At 44.9% G+C, this 23,464-nt stretch overlaps 1 long non-coding RNA gene and 1 pseudogene across 1 annotated transcript; both read left to right on the top strand.

Moving 5' to 3' along the window:
• Positions 1-23,464, top strand: part of LOC136483481 (uncharacterized) — a 257,753-nt pseudogene that overhangs the window by 184,116 nt on the left and 50,173 nt on the right.
• On the top strand, positions 2,531-4,207 carry LOC136483484 (uncharacterized). The gene is made up of 5 exons (XR_010765454.1): positions 2,531-2,663; positions 2,992-3,192; positions 3,273-3,547; positions 3,617-3,835; positions 3,919-4,207. It is a non-coding gene; the product is annotated as an uncharacterized lncRNA (long non-coding RNA).

The raw sequence follows: 23,464 nt of genomic DNA on the forward strand, positions 1-23,464 counted from the left end.
TGTCCCACTGATGCACACTGGGGTGCTATGAAGAGAATTCTTTGGTTTGTTAAGGGAACAGTAGACTATGGACTAACAATTGAGAATCTGCAACTACTGCACTGTTAGGGTTCTCTGACGCTGACTGGGCTGGGTGTCCAAATGATCGACGATCCACCAGCGGCTTTGCTGTGTTCGTTGGAACAAATCTAGTGTCTTGGAGCTCTAGGAAAAAACAAACCGTCTCAAGATCAAGCACTGAAGCTGAGTACAAGGCAATTGCAAATGTCACAGCTGAAATGATTTGGATTCAGTCATTGTTGAAAGAACTCAATGTGTTTCAACATTGACCACCTCAACTCTGGTGTGACAATCTTGGAGCCACCTACTTGACAACAAATCCAATGTTCCATGCTCCAACCAAGCACATCGAAGTCGACTTCCATTTTGTTCACGAACAGGTGGCTCGGAAGACTCGGCAAGTGAGATTCATTTCATCAAAATATTAGCTCGCCGACGTTTTGACAAAGCCACTGTCAAGGGTACCCTTTGTTGCCAATTGCCACAATCTCAATGTCTATGCCCCCCGTTGTGATTGAGGGGGACTGTGTAATCGTGGTGTTTGTAACATTGTGTAGTGCGGTTAGTTGGCACACGTAGCTTTGGTGACCGCGTCGTTTGTGAGCGCTAGCGTTGGGCGTGAGAGCGTCGTGCGCCTTAGAGATTTGATCACAGATCCTTGTAATCCTTGTAACAATTGTGACACCCCAGGTGTCAGTTTCAAGTTAAACAGTGGGTTAAGTCTAACCCAAACAAGTCAGAGGATGATTATGAGCTTTAGTTTAACGCTTTGCAAAGTGGTGGCAAAGGTGGAGTCAAATTCTTTCAAATGGGACCTAACTTGAACTTTTTGAAAGACAACATGTGAAATAAATAGAGGATAAAATAACAAAATGGTAACAAAGCTTACAACTTACAAGCTACAGGACAACTTTCCGATCCTTAATGCTTTGAAAATGAGTGATGATGTCCTTATCCTTAGCTTGCATGAAGAATTCCCTTTCAATCAATGTGACCAAGCAACCATTCAAATATTTCTGCCCTATCTTGCTTCTTCTCTTGTTCTTTATCAAATTCATTATAGAAAAGACCCTCTCAACACCAGCAGTTGCAATAGGGAGAACAAACACCAATTTGAGAAGTTTATAAACAATTTCATACCAGGAACCTTTCCTTGTTTAACTAGCATCATAGACAACTCTGCTAGACATCTCAAATTTTTGAAGTTTTCATCATTTCTGACATCATTGATATAGTGATGCAACCGAAAATGAAGCTGGTTCATTTCTTGAAATTCAAAGTCACGTGGATAGAACCCAGCAAGTTTAACCAAGTTCTCAACATTAAAAGCAGAAAATGAATTGGTTGGACTGAATGATGCCATGAAAACCCTCAAATCAGTAGGGGCACTATTCTTCTTTTTCGTGGTTCAGACCTAAAATAAAAAGTACACAAGTTTCAGAGAATGCTCACTACCTGCTACTGCTATTAGATATTCACATTGTCCTAAATTCATGAGCATCGGCATTTTGCAAGTTGTTGTGCTATCCCAATTTCACAAACAACTGGAAATGCTCACCTCAATTTCACAAACAATCAGGAGTTCAGGACGCGGTCGGGGACGCGGAGGCCCGAGGCCACGCCCATGCGGTGGAGCGTGCCGCCGGCCGTCCAGTAGCGGTAGCATGAGCGGCAGATGTGGCGTGGTTGCCGCCGCCGCCGCTCCGCGCAGGCCGCGGCTCCATCTCTAGCTTTTAGGGGCGCGCCGGCGTGCGCCGTTCGGCCGTTGTCGTCGATTCGCCGGGCGAAGGACGAAGGGGATTAGGGGCCTCCGAGCTCTGCCCTCCCCGCCGCCGCCGGCTAGGGTTAGGTTTTGCGGACGGAAGCCTGGTCGCCTCGCCTGGATGTGTGGCGTCCGAATTTTTTACTTTTTGGCCCTTTTTTCGAAAGTTTCTCTCAAATAGACCCCTGGCGGAAAGAATTCCAGAAATGGACCCTTGGCTCGGTGCCAGAGTGAGTGGCGCCAAGCTCGGCGCCACACTGACTGGCGCCGAGCTCCTGGCCACGGGCAAACGGCCTGCAAGGGGCTCGGCGCCAGAGCGGATGGCGCCGAGCTCGGCGCCGTAGATCTTGGCGCCGAGCTCGGCGCCACTCACTCTGGCGCCGAGCTACCTGCATTTAACCCCCGCCCAGCCTTCTTCCCTGAGCGTTCTTCCTCCCGAATTTTTTACTTTTTGGCCCTTTTTTCAAAAGTTTCTCTCAAATAGACCCCTGGCGGAAAGAATTCCAGAAATGGACCCTTGGCTCGGCGCCAGAGTGAGTGGCGCTGAGCTCGGCGCCACACTGACTGGCGCCGAGGTCCTGGCCACGGGCAAACGGCCTGCAAGGGGCTCGGCGCCAGAGCGGATGGCACCGAGCTCGGCGCCGTAGATCTTGGCGCCGAGCTCGGCGCCACTCACTCTAGCGCCGAGCTACCTGCATTTAACCCCCGCCCAGCCTTCTTCCCTGAGCGTTCTTCCTCTTCTTTCTCCTCGGTTTTTTTTCTCGCCACTTCATCCTACCTCACGAATCGACATATTGGACCTTGAAAACCTTGATTTGATCCGTAGATCTTCGAGAGCAAGGTATCCTCGCTCCCCTCCTTGTTTTTTTTGCATCGATTCGGTATATATTAGTCGGATTTTTGAACCTAAGAATCATCATTACTTAGGGTTTCATTGTATCCCTCAATATATGTATTATACAACTTTAGGTTCATTTCAAGGGTTGAAAAATGCTACCAAACCAAGCCGAATGTAGTTATGTTATGGGTTTTATTGTTGTGGATGAAATGAGAAACCCTAGGTTTAGGGTATAATGTTAACTGCTTTTGGTTCTTATAACGAAATTGATTGTATTGTAGTTATGGTTCTCATTGATATTTTGTTTGCTAAATTACATCCTATTTGTTAGATGCAAGAAATGTTTCGGGAGGAGTTTTGGCGAAAACGGGGTCGTCCTCGCGAATTATACCCCGACGCGTCTAGCAAAGATGCCCCTGTTCCCCCTGACCTTCCTGTCCCTAACTGTGATTGTGGTTTCCCGGCCCATGTTTTTCAATCAAAACATCCGGACACAGCCGCGCGTTGCTTCTACACATGTAGTCGGTTTAATGTAAGAAATTATTTGTACTATCCTTTTTCTTTATTTGTTTAAGTATGGTACTAATATATTATTGGAATCTCATTGTGTAGGACCATGAGAGGTGCTTTTTCTTTCAGTGGATCGATGGTGCAGAAAAGTTTGATCCTAGGTACCTGTTTTTCGACGATTGGTTTAGAGGGAGACATCCACGTGAGCACTTCAAGCGGTGGGTTCCACCCCCCCTAACCCTCCGGCAATGATGGCTAAGGAGAAGCACCTAGCCGCCGTTAGACGACTCGAGGAACCTCCTCTGTGCGATTGCGGAGATCGAGCTGTGATAAACCCTGAGAATACGTTGGAGTTTGTGTGTCCAAACAAGCATGAAGTAAGTGCAAAGTATATGTGTTAAAATCTTGAGCTATATGTGTTTATGTACTAATGTCTCATTATTTAGGTGTATTCAATGGCGAAGTGTTGTTTCAAGGAGTGGTTGTATGGTCCTAAGAACCAATGGCCGGAAGAACCACGGAGGGTTAAGGAAAAGAAGGCCGAACGTGTAATCTACAAAGCACCTCCTGTCATGTGCGAATGTGGTGTAAAATCCAACTATGGCCTAGTCCCTTCGGAGCTTGGAATAGGTCATTATTGCGGCCATATGATTGAGTATGATGAGGTTTGTTATAATTCTGGTAAACATGAAATCGTATTTTGTTTGTTTTCCTAATACATATATGATATAATATTTGTTTTGAACAGAGCACTAGGAAATGCAGTTGGGAATGTTATGATGGTCAAGCTAAGTTCTTGGATGAACTGAAGAAGAGGCAACTAATTGCACGGAAGAGGGGATATGGACCTGACTACGTCAACCTATTCGTTAAACATCACAAAGAAAAGATGTGTGAGTTTGCTAGACAGCGCGGTATTTGTAACCCGATCGATGTTGGGCTTAACAAATGGGGATTGGAGAGGCGAACGACATTAGAGGAGGAGAGGGCAAGGAATGAGGCAAGGGAGGAGACAAGAGTACAGATGCAGGTCTTGGACGAGCATGTTGCTACATTATGTGCCAGTGAGTGCTTGAAAACCTTTTATCGTTGCCTGGTTTTAAATGTAATATTATTGAGTTGCTAACTGATTGCATTTTATACATCAAGGGATTGGTTGCAGCGGAGAACATGCTGCAGAGGTGGCTCGTGCAAGATATGAGGAGAAGAAGTTAGATGCCCATAGATCATGAGCTGGTCGCACCGTTCAATCATCGATTGTGCTGTGTGATGATGGAGACGAGGATGAGGACGACACTGGCAGACTGAGTGAGCTCATTGCTTTAGCAGAGGCGGGCATACAGGCGTAGGAGGCTGACGATGACACAGGCAGACTGAGCGAGCTCATCTCTCTAGCAGAGGCGGGCATTCAGGTGCAGGAGGCTGACGACGACACTGGCAGACTGAGCGAGCTCATCGCCCTAGCAGAGGCAGGCTTACAGGCCGAGGAGGATGACGACGCGTTCTTCACTCAGGCCGCAGTGGCTGCAGACGAAGCGGAGGCCGCTTACTACAAGCGACAGGCAGGTGAGAGCAACGCAGTTGAGCCTAGCCGCAGCAACAGGGTTGTAGTAGAGGACTGGTACTCGGATGATGAGTTGCTTACTCAGTACGTTTCAGATTGAGGATTTGGAAGTGCATTTGCCCCTTTGTCTACTGTCAGCACTTAGTTATACTATTAATATGTTGTGTAATATGATATAGTATCTAACTTTTCATTATGTGGTTGTTTTCATTATCAATGGTCTTAATATTCCACTTAATAATACAGACTTCTTTCTATTCGAACACGTGCTGCAAAAAACAGTTAACGACATACGATATTATAGAAATCAACACACGAAACACATTAAATGGCATGTGACTACAGGTACCGAACCTGGGTACATAGTGTTCTTTGACTAAACCTAACATGCCTTAGGTAATTAAACCATGCCTTCGATAATTAAACCTAACATGCCTTAGATAATTAAACCTGGGATTCTCCACAAGAAAAACATAAACTCATCCTAGTAGTGTGGCCACATAGCAAATTGTGTTGCACCTTCTCCATAGTAGCCTCCCGTTGTTGTTGGTGGTGGTGGCGGGGGTGATGGGGGAGACCCCTTTTTCTTGTGGTTAGGGCAGGTGCAATATGGATCATTACAGAGTGCCTCCTGTGAATCGGCACCATTGTTGTTGTCGTCCTGTTCGTCGTCCTTGTAACCGCTGCTAACTTCCCTTTCTAGATCGAAGATACGGTCTTGTAGGTAGTAGATGTACTCCGCATGCGGATAAATAGGTCGAGGATCGACCCACCTACTGAACCCACAATTTTCTTCTGTCAAGGAAGACTACAAAAAGTATGTCGTGTAAGTGATATACAAGACAAACATAATGAAGAAACAAATAGTAAAAGAAATTACCCATGCTCGTGGGCATTTGAAGAAACGACGACCTCCATCTATTCCCTCGGTGAACATCTGCACTAGGCAGTCCTCACCATGCATGCATTTTGGCCACTCTTCTTTCCTTTCATCGTATCCTGTCAGTGGTGCCTCTTTGGTGAAATCACTTTTGCTCTCAACTGGGAACCTCTCATAAAGAGCTTCCTCAAAGAAATCGGGACCAAGAGGACCCTCCCACCCCCAGGTAGTTTTCTTCCCCTTTCCTCTCTCTCTGGACGACCCTCCAGACATTGGTACTACAATGAAAGCAAATGCTGAGGAGTGTTCTTCTTCCTTATTGTTTGTGTGAATGAGAGGGAGTGAGTGGTTATTTATAGGTCAAGAGGAGGAATGAAGGCCTGTCAATGTGCCATGTCAGCGATCCGTGTGCCGCTTTACCTCAGCCCTTGGATCAAACAGTCATAAGATGGATGGTGGAGATAGAGTTTAGTTGTGCTTCCTTGCATGTTGTCCTTGCAGCTGAGAGGTCTACATCAGTGATGTGATAATTCGATGATGTCCGTGTATCTGAAAAGTCTATATTTATTCTATGAAAATCATAGATTCTCTGAAATGCATAGAATCTTGTACACAGCGTATGTACAAATATTCCTGGATTATAAACATAATAAATTTATAGTTAATCTGTGTACTACATTTGTGTCTTTGTACAAGTATAGTATGATTAAAGATTCACGAAAAAAATTCGCAAGATACAGTCTTGTATTAGAAGCATCCACAGTTACAAACAGAGACATCAATATATATTCTAAACATTTACTCATCCAACAAGCATAATGCAACCACAACGAATATCACAACTAACATAATATGTCATGCAAAGTACAAATAGTCCACAATATTCATACGGTCCCGAATAATTAAAGATAAGTAAATACAATAGTTCATAGTAACATCTACCATGTCCCTCACTGTCTCCTACTCTTGCCCCTACCCTTGTGACCCAGAGCGCTGGTGCCTGGAGTGTAAGGGTCACGGGGACGGCGTCGCCTAGTGCCTAGAGGCGGTGTAGGATAAGTCGATGGAGCGTCATGGAGCTAAGAGGGCCCAAGCTCATCGTGCCTCTTGTCCATGTCATCGTCGTCCTCGGCCTCCTCGTCCTCCTCCTCGTCCCCTGTAGCTGCTTGACTAGAGGAACCCAAGGCTCCTCTTCCTACGGAAGGATCGTACACGTCATGCGTCGTGTTTGTCCTACAACCACAACGACCAGCCGCACGGCGTAGACGACGTGACAGCCTCTGTTGTACAAAACAATGTTAAGTGAAAGAATATAACGTATTAATGATTTGTTTGAAAGAATATTTGTAATCTTACATCTAGGAAGCCAAGTATGTAGTCATCATTGACTCTAGGCCGAACGCGCTCGATCTCTTCAACTGAGCTTCTCAGTGTATTGCCCTGCAACAATGTTTTCAATATTAAGACTTCTGAACACCTAATGTATTACAAGGGTTATATATTTAGTTTTGTTTTCTTTTGTACAAGAATGTAACTTATTACAAGGGTTATACAGCGCGAAGGTTGCAATAACTACAATAGATAACTCCTAACGTCGGTCCAAGAACACCTAATGTATTGTTATGTAACTAAACGTAACAAAATAAGTCGATTGGCTTTCCACTCTGTCCAAGATCGGTCCTGCCTCCACCTGCCTTCCTGCACGAGTGGACCGGTCGTACGTCGTGTCCTCATCGTCGGAGGACTCGATGTCGGCGTAGTCAGCTTCGGTCCACTGTAGTCTGAGCCTGCACCTTGTCGAACGCTGGTACCAAGCTTGGTACCGCCTGAACTCACGGTTCGTGTGCGGCTCGTTGTTGTCGTCCAGGTTGTCGTGCATCTCCTCCCATTCCTCAATGTAGGACGGGTGGTGCCTCTCCCAGTCAAAAATCTTCTTGTTCCTCTGACGATCCAACCTGCACGTATGTCATCGTTACATTAATCCACGTATGTGGCACCATATTATAATAAATGGACCATCATCATGACTCATTTGAAATATCAAAACACTTACTTATGTAAGTCAACGCCAGTTGAGAACATAGGCATAGGCCAAAGCTGTCTCACTCCAAATTGGCGTGCAACCCTATCTGGCAGGTGGTACTCGATAGCATAAAAGCAGATTAGAGGACACCTCATCCTATAGAAGTAGTCGTTGGCCCCACATACGGTGCTCAGCTGAAAAAGTAGTGCGTCCTGTCCACCATATGGCTCCCACTCTACCTGCATCATGTTCAAATAAGATGTTAGATGGTATACTAATCCTTTTAATAGGTGCATGGAAAATAAAATTTACTTACACTAGACGCCGTCAGCGAATCTAGCTCGTTCGTGCACTGAATGTACGCCCGGTCTATCCTCGTGTGCGAAACCCTGACCTGGTCCCAAAGGTACGCCCACGTCGGCTGGCGACTTGGCGGCTGACCTTGGAACCACTCATGACGAGCCAGTACCTCTGGACGACCAACTGGAAAATGAGCCCACATCCACAACTGTAACAGGTACATGCATCCACCAAGTGACGGGTTCGCCGTAGACCGACGACACCCCTTGCACAGCTGCCGGTATAGAAAACACAAGACTGTAGAGCCCCAGCTGTATTGACCCGCCTGGTCCCAGTTACTGAAGCAGTGGATCCACATCCAGGACGCATTATCACCCGTCGCGTCTGGAAAGAGAACGCAAGCAAAAAGGTGTAGGATCCACGCCCGGCAGTAGTACACAACCGTCTCCTCATCTGCCTCCTCGGGGCACTGTGCGAACTCTGTACGTAGCCATGAGATGGGAACTCCAGAAGTGCGAGCCCCTTGCTCGCCAAGCTCACGCCCAAGGAAGGCCTCCACTCGTGCTCTCCATCCCTCTGACCTGCACTGCCCGGTGACTGGGTTCCCATGAATCCTTAGGCCTAGCATCTTCTGACAGTCCTGAAGCGAGACTGTCATCTCCCCGAAAGGTAGGTGGAAGCTGTGAGTCTCCGGCCGCCACCTATATTTAAGACCAAGGAAGATTACTTGTCAAACAGTCAATCGCATTAATAAATGGCCATGAATGAAGGCAATGATTCACTTTAATACCTGTCTACCAACGCAATTATCGCCGCTGAGTTGAACTTGGGCAACCCACGACAAACCTGAAAGGAGATGACATCCAGGCCAGCTCTTTGTAGGAATGGAGTGTACCTATCATCATACCGAATGTCCAAGAACCCACTGTGGGTCCTAGAACGAAGGTGCGGAAGGTCCTGCATCGAAGATAACATAGTAACATGTTACTTCACGAACACATGTACGAATAAAACTTATAGATTATTACCTGCCCCAGCGCAACGAGACGTCCTCTGTGGGTCTCCTTGTACGTCGGGTCGAGCAGGTGGAATTGCTCCATCCTACAAAAAAAGTGAATGAATTAGAATTGCAATGTACAATGAAACATGAACTTATAAATGTATACATAATTGACACAAATACAAGCATAAATTGAGACATGCATAATTAAATATATGATACGACAAAATATAAAATAATACTATAAACCAATAGTCCTACCTCACTAATCTGCCAATGGCAACTTCGTGAGTTGTGGCCAAGTCTACCGCACTTGCCGCACTCGTACTGCTCGGGATCAGTAACAAATGGAGTTCCTCTCCCACGCCTAGTTCTTCTGGGTATCTGATCCATAACCATCCTATGTCTCGTCCTCTGCCTTGATCCACGCTTGTTCCAACGGTAAGCTGGATCCGCAATGTACTTCGGCCCATCATAAGGAGGCCACTCTCCAGGGTCCCGGAAAGGCATGAAGCGAGGGCTCCATGTGTTCACAAGCGTGTTGACACTGAACTCGTGAGGTATCCTCCTCTCGATATTATAGTTGCGATGCCTAGCTGCTGCCACCAAATGCGAACATACAAAGTGGTATTGCCTTGGTTTACCACAAGTGCACTTGAAATCTTGAAGGACAACCACATGTATCCTCGACTCTCGGACCTCGCCATCGGACGTTGTACCGCCCCTATGCTCGACCTGATAAGTCCCTGTGGCGTGGTCAAAGCATGCAACCTCATGTGTGCTAGCCCTTTCTCTTGCCTTCTCTAGGTGTGCCTTTGGTTTCGGAGCCCATACCTCTCCATCACTACTCAACTGCAATGCATGGGCATGTCTATCGTTGAACCAGGCAACAAGCTTATAGAAGGTGAATTGAACAATTGCATTCACGGGCATACCACGTATCCCCAATAGCAATTTATTGAATGACTCTGCCATGTTGCTGCATTGAAACTCGTACCTCTAGCCACCATCGTCATGAGCTCTCGTCCATTTCTCCAAATCCCTCATCAAACCCGTGAGCCATTGTCTACCTTCTGCATTTGATGCGGTTCTGACCTGCTCCAACTTTTCTCTAAAGTACTTGTCCTCAAGCTGTCGAGCAGCCTCCTGCAACAGATCAAAGTTTTTCTTCACACTGTCCTTCCGTAGGAGATTCTTGGCAAGGTGTCGAGTACACCAATGATGGTGCAAAGGTGCATACCCCTCTAACTGCTCTCGCACGGCATTAAGTATGCCTTGATGCCTATCAGATATGACGCCAACCTCCCTGCCAGGGCCAACCACATGTATCCGGACTAGCCTCAAGAACCATCCCCAACTGTCATTGTTCTCCTTCTCAACCAAAGCAAATGCTAAAGGAACCAACTTGTTGTTCGCGTCACAGGATATGGCTATAAGAAGTGTGCCCTGGTATTTACCAATCAAGAACGTACCATCAATGGAGAAGACGGGACGACAATGCCTAAAGGCCTCGACACACTGAGGAAAGCACCAGAAGGCACGGAAAAATATCTACCTCCTATCCTTCCATGCATTAGGTTTTGGGATGTACTCATAATGCATGCCTGGATTCACCGTTTTGATTGCATTGAAAAGAACTGGCAGCTGCTCATACCCATCCTCCCAGTCCCCATATATCATGTTCCACGCTCGCTGCTTAGCCCTCCATGCTTTACCATAAGTTATCACATATCCTCCATACAACGCCTCAACGGTCCTGATAATTGTTCTCACCTTCATGTTGGGTTCTCCCTACAAAATTCCCATCAACCGCTTGGCAATTAGGGTAGATGTCAACTGTCGATGCCTCAGTGTCAGCTCATGGTCAGCACAATTGTGTGGCCCAACTACTTTTGTGATCTTCCATTTTCCGGTCACCTGTTGCTTCCTTGCACAAACCCTCCATGGGCAGCGTTCCTTGTCACACACAACTATGTAACGGCGCTCCACATATGAATGCAATACCCTGTAAGGCCTCTTTCATATCACTGCAAAAGCCTACAACCACCTCTTCAAAGCAGGGAGGTCATTGAACACCCTCCCCTCCTCAATTACCATGTTAGGACCGGCCTCAGGAGCTTCTAGGAGCTCATCATCCCGTCCTTCTGCAAATGCCAGATCAGAATGAGCAAGATCACTAAACTCATGAACTCTAGGATCACGGCGGTCGGGAAAGATACGTCTCATCATCTCAACATCACTCTCCGTCAGCTCTCCAACAGGACGATCATCATCAGAATCAAGAGCCCTAGCCATCTCATATGGCTCCGAATCATTCATAATTTCAACATTATTGGAGCCACGAAATCCATCTGAAAAGTGCACTTGCGCAGCAACATGGGGCACATCGATATTCTCAGGAATGTCTCCTGCAACGTCATTACAGAAATGAGGAAAGAATGAAAAAAATACCATGATTCTGATGAGCTCCCAAAAACCATGCGGTTAAGACACTTACTCGGATGATTCTGTGTCAAAGGGATCTCATAAGGAGGATCTGCCATGAAAACATGAGTATGACAACCATCTCCAAATAACGCATTGGGGGCAGATTGAGCATCAGGAACCGTAGGCGCAATCTGCACATGCAGGTAAGGTTCCGGAACGGGAGGGTCGATGTGTGCCGGATGATCCATTGCTGGGGTAAACCCATGAGGGATTGGATCAACTAACACCCGACGAACAACCACGTCCAAACATTGCAGCTGGCTCTTCATAGCCGATCTCACATAGTTGTCCCACTGATCCGCACAACCAATTGAGATCATTCGCCTGAAGATGTTCAGAGGACAACCTAGGTGCAGTACACCATCAACTGCAATGTCATCATCTCCAAAGCAATGCAGCTCCTCCCGAGCCCTTGCAACCATATCACTAAATGAAGGCCTATCATTGAATAGCACAGGCACGCTTTGCATGTCAACAAACTCAATATATCCATAACGATCGCTTTCAACCGTGCCTCCATGATATATGGTCACTAGGTTGTCCATCTATTTAAAAAACGTAACGAAACACATGTCCTTTAGTCCAAATTATACGATAGATAGTACCTAACAAGTACTTTCTAACTACAAACTAAGTAATCATGATCATAACTACGTATATATTTATAGTGTACTCACTAAATAGCAAGATCATATGTAGTTAACTACAAATATAACTACATATCTAAGTAGCTATCTAACTATATCTATTTATCAATGTATCTATGTTTCTATCTATCTACATATATATATATATAACTAAATCAACTAACAAAGTCATCACAATATAACTAGTCAATAACATACACCAACTAAATAGGTACATTGCATATTCATATTTTATACCTTTCCGGGTCGACGGACGATGGGCGAGGTCTAGGCGAATATCTGGGACTGCGGTGGCGCGGCCAACGACAGAGGTGGCGCGCGGCGGTCGCGGGGTGGCCGGCGCTCCGCGCTGCGAGACCGGCTCGACGGCCGCGGGAGGCGGGGCGAGGCGAGGACAGCGGTGGACGTCGGGAAGGCGGGGCGAGGCCGAGGCCGGCGGTGGAGACAAAGGCTACGACGATGGTGGAGGGCGTGGCGGCTCGGCGCTGTAGCCAACCAATGGCCAACAGCGCGAGGGCACGGCGGCGCGGTGCGGGCTCGGGCGAGGGAGCGGAGGCAGCGGCACGGGCTCGGCCGCCGGAGCAGCAGCAGCTCGGACGGGCCCGGCGCGGCACGGGCTCGGGCGAGGGAGCGGAGGCAGCGGCGCGGGCTCGGGCGCCGGAGCAGCAGTGGCTCGGATGGGCCTAGCGCAGCGCGGGCTCGGCGCAGGCTGGTGCGGGCGGGCGCGCGGCGCGGGCCGGCGCGCGGGCGGGGGGCGGGCCACTACGGCGCGCGCGCCGGCGGCGGGGCGTGTTCTGTCGGGTGCAGGGGCGCGCGGTCTTTCTCGGGGCGTGGGCGAGCGGGTGCCGCGGCGTTGCGCGCGATTGCCTGCAGCTACGTGTGCTCGGGCGGCTTGGTCGGGCGGCAGCGGCAGGGCTGGCTAGGGCAAGTAGAGGAGGAAGAAGGCCGGTCCGGCCGGTAGATATTAGGCCGAGCTACGGCGCCAGAGTGAGTGGCGCCGAGCTCGGCGCCAAGATCTACGGCGCCGAGCTCAGCGCCATCCTCTCTGGCGCCGAGCCCCTTGTAGGCCGTTCGCCCATGGCCAGGAGCTCGGCGCCAGTCTGTGTGGCGCCGAGCTCGGCGCCACTCACTCTGGCGCCGAGCCAAGGGTCCATTTCTGGAATTCTTTCCGCCAGGGGTCTATTTGAGAGAAACTTTCGGAAAAAGGGCCAAAAAGTAAAAAATTCGGGTGTGGCGTGTGCGTGCTGTGGGTCTGTGACCCAATGGGAGGCCGAGTGGGCCAGTTGGGCTTGTGACAAATTGGGCCAGGGAGAGGGAAGGTGTCCGGTGGGCTTTTTTGTTTGGATTGACGGTGTTAGCTTGTTTATTTTTGTTTTTTTCCATACATATACCTAGAATACACTATATATATGAACTTTTTTTGCAAAAATAATGGGTATTCAACTGAATACCTTTGAATACATGTGGGCCCGCCCCTGCTTGCTAGCACGCATGACCAATCATGCGCATGTTCTTTTATTTTTCTCTCCTTATATAAATAGCACATCCAAATATGCACCATTTATGGAGAAAAGTTTTGTACAAAATCTCGTCAAACAATTGACTAAGATACTTTGTGATTTTATGGTTTGAAATTTTCTTAAACAAATAAAAATATGTTAAAATAAACTTTGTCATATAAAGTATGTGCTTTCAAATAGAATCAAAATTGCATTATGTTTTCAAGTCAAACATGTTCAAACTTGAGCTCCAAATTTGAACTCAGCACTGTTTTTCTACACAGCATTTTTGGCCTAGTCCCTGAAAGGCAGTGTTGAAGTTCAATGTTTGGTGAATTATTAAACCAATTTTCATAAATAAAAGTTGGGCAAACTTTGTACCATTCCAAAGTATGAAGTTTGTACTTTAATAATGTGGCTTTGGTTGTGATGTTTGATCACTATTTAACCTCTACTTAATTACCTAAGCATGCTTGATCAAAACTGTTTCTGAATCTCTGAACTGAATTCAATTTTTAATTTAACGTACATGTTTTCAAAACTCAACATCTTTCAAACTAGTGATCTTTTATGTTGGTCCTTTAAGCAAAGTTAGAGATATCAGATCAATGAACAATTTTTATTAAGGTCAATCATCGAGTTTCTTTGCAAAATCGAGAGAAAAGAGGAGATGAAAGGGCGCTGTCAGGCATGAACAGTAGACGCCGGCAGCAAGGAGCTTGTCTGCCTAATCGCCGTCCGCCGTCTGTCCCCTTTGCGTTGCTTCTCCACGTGTGGCCACGCACCCGCCTGCATGACTCGCCTGGTGGGAGCTGGCGAAGCTTCAGAGTGTTACCGCGCCCGTTAAAAGCTAGCGTCGGCCGCCGTCTTCTTCTTTTCTTCCTCCGTTCCGCCGCCGGCCACCTCGGTTTCACCGGCCTCGCTGCACCTCCGCCTGATTCCTTCCACCACCAGAGCCACCTCGTCCTTGCGCTTCTCTCTAACACGCTCGTGTCGACCTTCACTGCCGGAATCGTCTTCAGCGCCGATTCACACCGCGACCGTCCACCATGGCCACCACAAACTTCTCACCGTGGCCAGCTCTCTCCGGTTGATCTCTCTCCCTCCTCACCCTTGCGCTGTGTTCCTTGTGCCTCCATGATGCTCATCGGCTCCTCCCCTTCGCTATTTGTCCACAGGAGCCTCCGAAACATCGTCGCGCCGCTAGTTCACGCCGTCGCGTTCACCATCACCGCCAGCAGTCACGCCTGCGCCGTCTCCGCTTCAACCACCGGGCCAACCAAGTCGCGGTGACTTGCGTAGCGAGCCATACCTAGGCCGGTTAGGGCCGGTAATAGCTGGTTCACCATTGTGCCGCCACGCTCTGCGCCGTGGTGACACCACGGCCGTGGCCGAGCATGGGCTGAGCCCTAATCCATCCAACTGATACCCTAGATGTGTGCACGAGGTTGCAGGGAGTCCATAGGGACCGGCGGCACCTCATTGCCGGCGACCTCGCCGCTGGTCAACGCGCTGCACCCACGGCTGCTTGCGGGGGCGCTGTGCAGTTGACCCCAGCATCGCTGGTCAGTAACTGTGGCTAACTGGGGTTGGGTACAAAAAGGGTTTTTCTGTGGTTTTGTTTTTTCAGAAAACGTTTAATTGTATGCTGAACTTGTAAAATGCATAGGTAAATGTAGAAAAATGCTAGAAAGGTGAAACTTGTTTTGTTAGTTTTGTTTTAATGTGCTCTATGTGATAAAAATAATTGTTGGCATGAAATAGTACTTTTTATGTGATGAAAAATGCATAAATATTTATTAGTTAATATCTGTTGTTTGTTTTGTGTACACTAAAATATGAGTCCAAAATTTATGAAACTTTTTGTGAGTGTTATCCATGTTTATATATGCCTTCACAAAAAGTTTGGTTCTGTTTTGAATAAGTTAACTTGATTAATTATTCTAAGCATGTTTATGCCTTTTCTATGCTTAATAAATGTTTAACTAGCTTAATTAAATTATATGGTTGTTGTTATGAATTCTCTAAAGATAAGTATGAGTTAAGGAAAATGTTAAACACTTGTTGTTCCATGATAGTTTAATTTCCTTTCTTAATGAACATGTGATCAACTTGTATGTTGATAGCTTGCATGCTTTTTAAGTTAATAAACCCTAGTTATACCGTGAAGGAAAGTTATACTCAAGAGTGTTAAAGTTGTTTGAGTTCTTTTATGCACTTGTGTGCCTTTCATCATGCATCATGTTTATGCATTCCATCATGTTAAGCATGCATCATCTAATTACGTGTAGTGAACGAGTGTGAGAAGGTTCTCGCTGATCAAGCTTCGAAGAAGGTTTTTCCACCAGTTGGTATCAAGTTTGACTTCTGTGGTCCTTCTGAGGATTCTAACCTTCCCTACAATACAGGCAAGCCTCGGAGCATTCTAAGCCTCCTACCTCTCTTTTAAAAATACACTCGAGTATATCTTTTGTATTGTGCATTAAGTTATAAGAGTTGATTTGAAACCCGCTGCTGCATGACTTACCTTGTCCACAAAATATATACCTGCACCCTTACTAGTATGTGTAGGTCATTCTTATGCTTAGCTATGCTTAGACCGGCAGAAGTCAAGTGACTGTTGTCACCTACGAGATATAGATGGCTACTCTGACATGGTTGGATATATTTGCTATCGTGGAAAAGAACCATGTGATAATGAACAACTGGAGACTGGGCGGGATCCGGTATGTTGTTGATGGTTGTAGGCTTGGCATGTTTCTTTGTTCCCGCTAGTGTCGATTAAGGACCGTACCGTTGCCTGGACCTTGATAGAGATTGAACCTACCTTCACATAACGGCCGGATTAGTCATTTTGACAGTGAAACCGATTAGCTTGTTCGAGATGAGTTATTATATACTGGACCGTTAGCATTGCTGGGAGGGGAGTATTGAAGGAAGGGGACTAATCCAAGACCATGTTTTCTATGGGCTATGGGCAATTCATGTGAGGATGCAGGATCATGAGTTTTGCGAAGTGGTCCAAACTCACCGTCGAATAAAGAGTGAACGGTGACTCACACGACCCTGACGGGGGAAATGTGGGTGTGTGATATGTGCTTTACCCAGCTAGTTGCAATTGATTCGAATCGCCGTGTCTCCTGGATAGTGAGAAACTTGGTCATCGTCCAGCATCATAGTAATATGATGGAACATGATGGTTATGTTGATTATTGTTAAACTAGATATGGTTACTACTATGATGCTTACTCAGGTTAATCAAGTGCTTGTTACAGGATAGATGCAAACTTAGCTCTAATTAGCTTCACTAAACTTGATGCTAAAATATTGAAAGTAAGGACTTATGTTAGTAAGCTCTTTTACAAAAGTTTATGCTATCCGCTAGCTCCACCAAATAAACCTTGCATATCCTTGGAGTCATTTTATTTTTTTTCTCCTGTCAGGTAAATTTAGCTGAGTATAATTGAGTACTCAAGGTTATCCCACCTTGTTGCAGGTGAAGTTCTCGGCCTGTTGAAGGTGAGGAATTAAGTGTCGGTGGGCTCGGCCATCTTCTATTTATCTCATCTGTGCTTTTGATTGGAGGATGTCAACTGAGCTAGCAATTTATTTTGAACTTATAGTTTGGTAATTATTTCAAAGTTATGTTATTTTAACTTATCAGATTTGAAACTTGGCTTTATATCATTAATTGTGAACTCAATTTGTAGTATTATTTCCGCTACGAACTCTATGTATGTGATATGTAATTGCTTAATCGAGTACGATCTTGGTTGTATGTGGCTCATTCAAGGTCTTTTGTGACTCGATGGACTACCGAGTTTATATAAGTGATGGTATGCGCGTGCCAACGCTCTTAGCGGGGGGCAGTCATACTTGATCTTATACAAATTGGGCGGTTCTATTACAGCTGACATCAGAGCAAAATTAAGCAAATTATTGTCGCATACGTATTTGAAAACAAAGTTTTTGTTTTAAAACCCCTATTTTTGACTAAAAACTTAGCTATAGGCAAGTTGTTTCAAATCTGATTTTTTTTCAAAAACTATGCTAGAGACAACCTCCATTTAAGCCCTAGTTAAGGACATACATGTGGCTTATATACTAACTCTAAAGGTTATCTATGGGTGGATTTACTTTCTGCACTTTAATTCTTGCAATTTAAATTCGCTTGCAACGTCGCACCTACGCCCAGGTAAGAAGGTAAGTGACATCAGCTACATTATGGTGGTGGCAGCCCTCCCGCCGATGATGAGAACCCATACTCTTCCCTCAAGAAGTGGCCTACTTGAGGTGCAACCCATATAGCAATATATGGGATGTAAATTCTGTTGTCCATGCAACATGAAATCGTATGGATGCCACTCATCTATATTTGAGTGGTAATGTATGTTTGGGATGGGTTGTGATGCAAATTTTCTGTAGGTACACTAACCATGAATACACAGTTTTGAACGTAGCTGACGACTAGATATATTTAGGGAGAGTACGTGTTATGCCACCAAAACTAGAAACATGGTTGACTTTGTTAGAATGGAAATTTTGTGAGGATAGATAGGACGAGCATGCATCATGATTATTACCTTGAGCATTCACATGCTTCTCTCACCTCTGCTCTAGTAATAACTTGCTACAATTAATGATCAATGTGATGTTGCTATCTTCCTTGTGTGAAGCTAGGTAGAATGACTTGTCCTATGTTGTTTGAATAAGCCTTGTCAGGATATGCTATGTGACTGCCTTGCCTTTCTTGCTTAATTCAAAAGTTAAATAGACAACAAGCTACTAGTTAATAGAAGTCCAATCTTTTGAAATGAGCATGTGGTTTTCAACTTGTTAGTAGCCTACACATACACCCTTTTAAATGAAGTATCATGTTTTTCACCTCAAGTCAACTTCACCTGAGATCTTTATATGTGTGGCTGCCTTGTTATCTAAGTGGTACCATAGTTTGTCTAACCTTTAGTCCTCAGTGAGTATACAAGTTGTTGTCGAGCCTTATCCTAGAACAACCCCAAGTTATGATAATCTCATGGTTGCCTCCAAGTAGACCTCCTTCGTCAAAGACCTGAGCTTGTGTATGTGGTTGCTAGCCCTTGGATGCTTTTGCTACAAACATGTACCTATGCATCCCTTAGGCCTTTTTGTTAGATCAGCTAATTGGAGTTGAGTTTTCTCGAATGCTAGCTCTTACCTGTAGTGTGTCCATGTGCCTGTTTGTGAGACACTACACAAAATCCTTTTAGACCTCTCTGTTGTTTATCCTGGAAACCATCTGGTACAAGGTTAATCTCGATCTCCACCTTGGCCTCATAATCTTTTTCTGTAGTAAGCCATGCTATTGTTCTATCAACCAAATCTACAGTGGTGTATCAGTTGCGTTTCTTAAATCAAGCTTGTTTTATCCATAGCTCTCTCAGGCTCCTAAATGCTTGTCAACCTTTATATTATCCTTCTTGCTCAATCGGACCCAATCTGATGTTAATCGTTAATCTGGTAATCTCCTGGGTGGACATAAAGTATATGGAACCAAAGCAAGAGTATCATGCTCTGTTGTCTCCGGCAGTTAATCTTTGTTTTCTCTCATAACATGTCTCTTATCATTGGGTTGCTTCTTGTTGACTCCTAACCTTGTAACCCTCCTTGTTTGCTTAACCCCACCTACATGTAGTGCTAGTCCATACATAACCCAGTCCGCACCACGTGGGATTTCTCATTAGTGGTGTGTTTGGTAATGGTGTTATGATTAATGACTAACGGTGCCACGATGAAACCGAGAGCCTCCTGTGGGTGCACACAGAAGGTTGTGCTGCTCGGCACGCGCTGGTATCGAGGTTTCTAGTCATGATCCATTGCAAAACTACACCGATATGTTATCTTCTCGTGATCCTTCCCTAATTTATTCTCTTAGTGTTCTATCAAAAAAATCCCTAAATCTAAGCAGATGTAGTAAGTCTTCCTTCTGAAGTTGCAAAGAGGATAACCTTTGAAGAACTGGTAATGGACATAAACATTGACAGACTACAAGAGGTGGTAGACAAAGGACCTTGCTTGACTGTCTCTGTAGGTGATGCTGACCATCTATCAAGTAACATATGCCATCACTATTGGATCAAATTAACATGATGATTATACAGCCAAAATCAATCCTCCTAGGTGTAACCCCCCTTCTCTGCTAACTTATATATATAGGTAACGACTCTTTGGTAGCTATGAAGGCTATGTCTCATAGAACCATGCTAAGCAAAGAATTAGTAAGCCAACTAGCAGTTCTTGTGCCACTCTCACTTCTAGACCCTACGGTAATCAAATTAATTCCACCTTGGACAATCACATAGATAGTGCAAGATGTATTACCAACTAAATAGATGGCCAAGGAGAATACACCCTTGGTTAAGGTCAGCACTGTAATACATGTGGATACTGATAGAATCTATTCAGGACTCATTCTTGGATTTGGTGTCCTCCAACCTTCGTGAGAAGTATCTAAGTGAAGCTCTACAAATTCTGGATATACTAGGTCCGCTATGGATGAAGTTATATATTCTATGATGATTAAAGTAGTGACCTACAAGAATTACAAGGTTTCCCAAACTCTTATTGGATGAAGCAAAGAAGGACCTTCAGAAATAGTCCCTTATTCTTAAGCAGCCGAGGTGTGTAGCACAATCAATTCCTACAAGTGCGAGTTGAAGGCAAGTTGAAAGGTGTCAAACAACAAACTCTGGATGATATTGTGAAATCATATGACCTTGAGTTGTTGATTGATCCTACAAAGGTTCCCCAATGTTGAAAGTAGTTCAACAAGTGTATTTGGTGTCTTGCAACTGTATCGGGAAGGAAAATAGAAACCCAGTTGTTTGGTAGAGGACTGCTTCTCAAACTTAGTGAATAAACACTTAGCCTTTGGAAATGAGTATTCCCCTGAAGCTTAAGCATGTATCAGCTCCTCATAATGCAAAATTTGTCTCCTCATGGTCCCAAGCATTATGAAAAGTTATACATGCTATATCCACTAGAGAAACAGATGTTCTGAAGCTGCTAGCCTTCACTTGAAACCGATTTCTTTTCATTACACTGAACGCAAGGTACTCTAGAGAACGTTGTCTTGGATTCCTCCCAAAGTAACAATGTTGTCTTGGATCTTCCCAGAGTAACAATGCCTCATGGGAGTCAATAAAGAAAATTCTCCAGACAAAGTTAGCTACAAAAGGACATGAAAGATCAGAAAGTTGTCCTGTTTCTAATAATCTCATGTGCTACTACCATCTACACTTTATATGGAATCAACAAAGGAAAAACATACATCTGACATTCCTATGGAGTTGTAAGGAGCTGTGTTATCTCAGACATTGGAAAAGGCTAACATGCTTCTCTTCCCTTGAAGTTCTTTCCTTCTAAATCTTGGTATGAGATTCTATTAAGGGGAGAGGGCTATGACACCCCAGGTGTCAGCTTCAAGTTAAGCAGTGGGTTAAGTCTAACCCAAACAAGTCAGAGGATGATCATGAGATTTAGTTTAACGCTTTGCAAAGTGGTGGCAAAGGTGGAGTCAAACTCTTTCAAATGATACCTAACTTGAACTTTTTGAAAGATAGAGGAAAACCTCTTTTGTTGACATGTAAATCTTTTCAAAGTATGCATGAGTAATCATGCCTCTTTCTTTTGATTTAGTAAAACCTTGATCATGTTCATCATCAAGCATAGTCATCAAGCCTTGCGTCATATATGGATTTCATGTTACAATTATAGCATCCATATGTTGCATATGTTTTGTGATGTGTGACAATGAAATGTTAGCAATAATATTGATTAAGATACTTTGTGATTTTATGGTTTGAAATTTTCTTAAACAAATAAAAATATGTTAAAATAAACTTTGTGATATAAAGTATGTGCTTTCAAATAGAATCAAAGTTGTGTTATGTTTTCAAGTCAAACATGTTCAAACTTGAGCTCCAAATTTGAATTCAGCACTGTTTTTCTACACAACATTTTTGGCTGTCCCTGAAAGGCAGTGTTGAAATTCAATGTTTAGTGAATTATTAAACCAATTTTCAAAAATAAAAGTTGTGCAACCTTGGTACCATTCCAAAGTATGAAGTTTGTACTTTAATATTGTGTCTTTCGTTGTGATGTTTGATCACTGTTTAACCTCTAATTAATTACCTAAGCATGCTTGATCAAAACTATTTCTGAATCTCTGAACTGAATTCAATTTTTAGTTTAATGTACATGTTTTCAAAACCAACATCTTTCAAATTAGTGAGTTTTTTATGTTGGTCCTTTAAGAAAAGTTGGAGATCTCAAATAAATGAACAACTTTTGTTAAGGCCAATCATCGAGTTTCTTTGCAAAATCGAGTGAAAGAGGAGATGAAAGGGCACTGTCTAGCATGAACAGTAGACGCCGGCAGCAGGGAGCTTATCTGTCTAATTGCCATCCGTGATCTATCCCCTTCGCGTCGCTTCTCTGTGCGTGGCCACGCACCCACCAGCGTGACTCGCCCGGTGGGAGCTAGCGAAGCCTCGGAGCATCACCGCGCCCGTTAAAAGCCAACATCGACCACCGTCTTCTTCTTTTCTTCCTCCATTCCACCGTCAGCCATCTCGGCTTCGCTGACCGAATTCGCCGTCCTCTCTCCACCTCCGCCTGATTCCTTCCACCTCCAGAGCCTCCTTGTCCTTGTGCTTGTTGGCATTTCTTAACATCACTACTAGGAATTGTATTCCCAGGCAATGACACCAGGAATACCTTGGTGGTAGTTCTTAACGTTTACAGAAAAGATCCGCAAGCGCACAGAATTACCGTTGTAGCATTTCACCCGGAAGTATTCAGGGTATCGTTATTTATATTTTCCCAATGGAAGGCATGGTGTAAAAGTATCTATTTGGTGCATGAACAAGATAACATGAATATATAATAGACCAAGGTTCATGATAGGGGTAAACATGATAGGTTTTAAGATAGTGTGACACACACAAGCCATCTCTCAGGGATAGAAGAGAAGAAATAATAAAGAATAAAATAATGATCCTAACAAGGGTAGGCATATCCTAATACAGCTATGAGAAGAATAGTGGGTAATCATACAAATACATGGTCAAGACCTAGCTCTAAGCATACAGATGGATAAGGAGACCTTCGAGTACTGGTCTGCCAGCAACCTCATGAGGCAATTTATGTACTCCTATACGAATACCTAAACATGGGGGATTACAAGGGACGGATAGGGCTGTCACCACCTGCCGCCTACCCCTCAACCGTGGAGCACCGTCACATCCGAAGGTTCCCGTATACCTGAGCACCACATCTGTGTATAAAGAAACTACCCTTATCCCCCCAAGACTTCGACCCTATGGATCGACAAGCATAGGACAAGGGCAAAACCGAAGGAACGATGAATCGCCACCTCAACTTAGCTCTAGTTCTAACCATATATGTTGTATGAACAATTAAGCATAAAGTTTCATATGCTAAATGCATAACATAAGAATTTTTCTCTAATTCTATAACATAGCAATATTGATAAAGTGAGAACAAGAACATGGAATAATTCCTCATATTATTCATACTGAGAACTCTCCAAGATCCAAGCTCCCTAAGGTAGCTTCTCCTAGCTTGAAATACTACTAAAAAGTAAAAGAGTACAAGTGTGGAATGAGAGAGTAGCTCAAGGTGTGGTGTGTGTTGTGAGGGGAGCTCTCCCCTACTTATACTAAGCTAATGATGGTTTGGCGGGGAATATGCAGGGGAATCTTCCCAAACTGCCTTCCTTGGCCTTCAATGCACCGCCCTACGTAGAGTGGGCCCTGAGAAGCAGCAGCTGGGGTGTGACCGCCCCCTGGTGCGTCCACCCCTAGGCAGTGCCTCCTCGCAACCGCCTTGCGCTGG

The sequence above is a fragment of the Miscanthus floridulus genome, chromosome 9 (assembly GCF_019320115.1).
Source record: "Miscanthus floridulus cultivar M001 chromosome 9, ASM1932011v1, whole genome shotgun sequence".
NCBI classification, from domain to species: Eukaryota; Viridiplantae; Streptophyta; class Magnoliopsida; order Poales; family Poaceae; genus Miscanthus; species Miscanthus floridulus.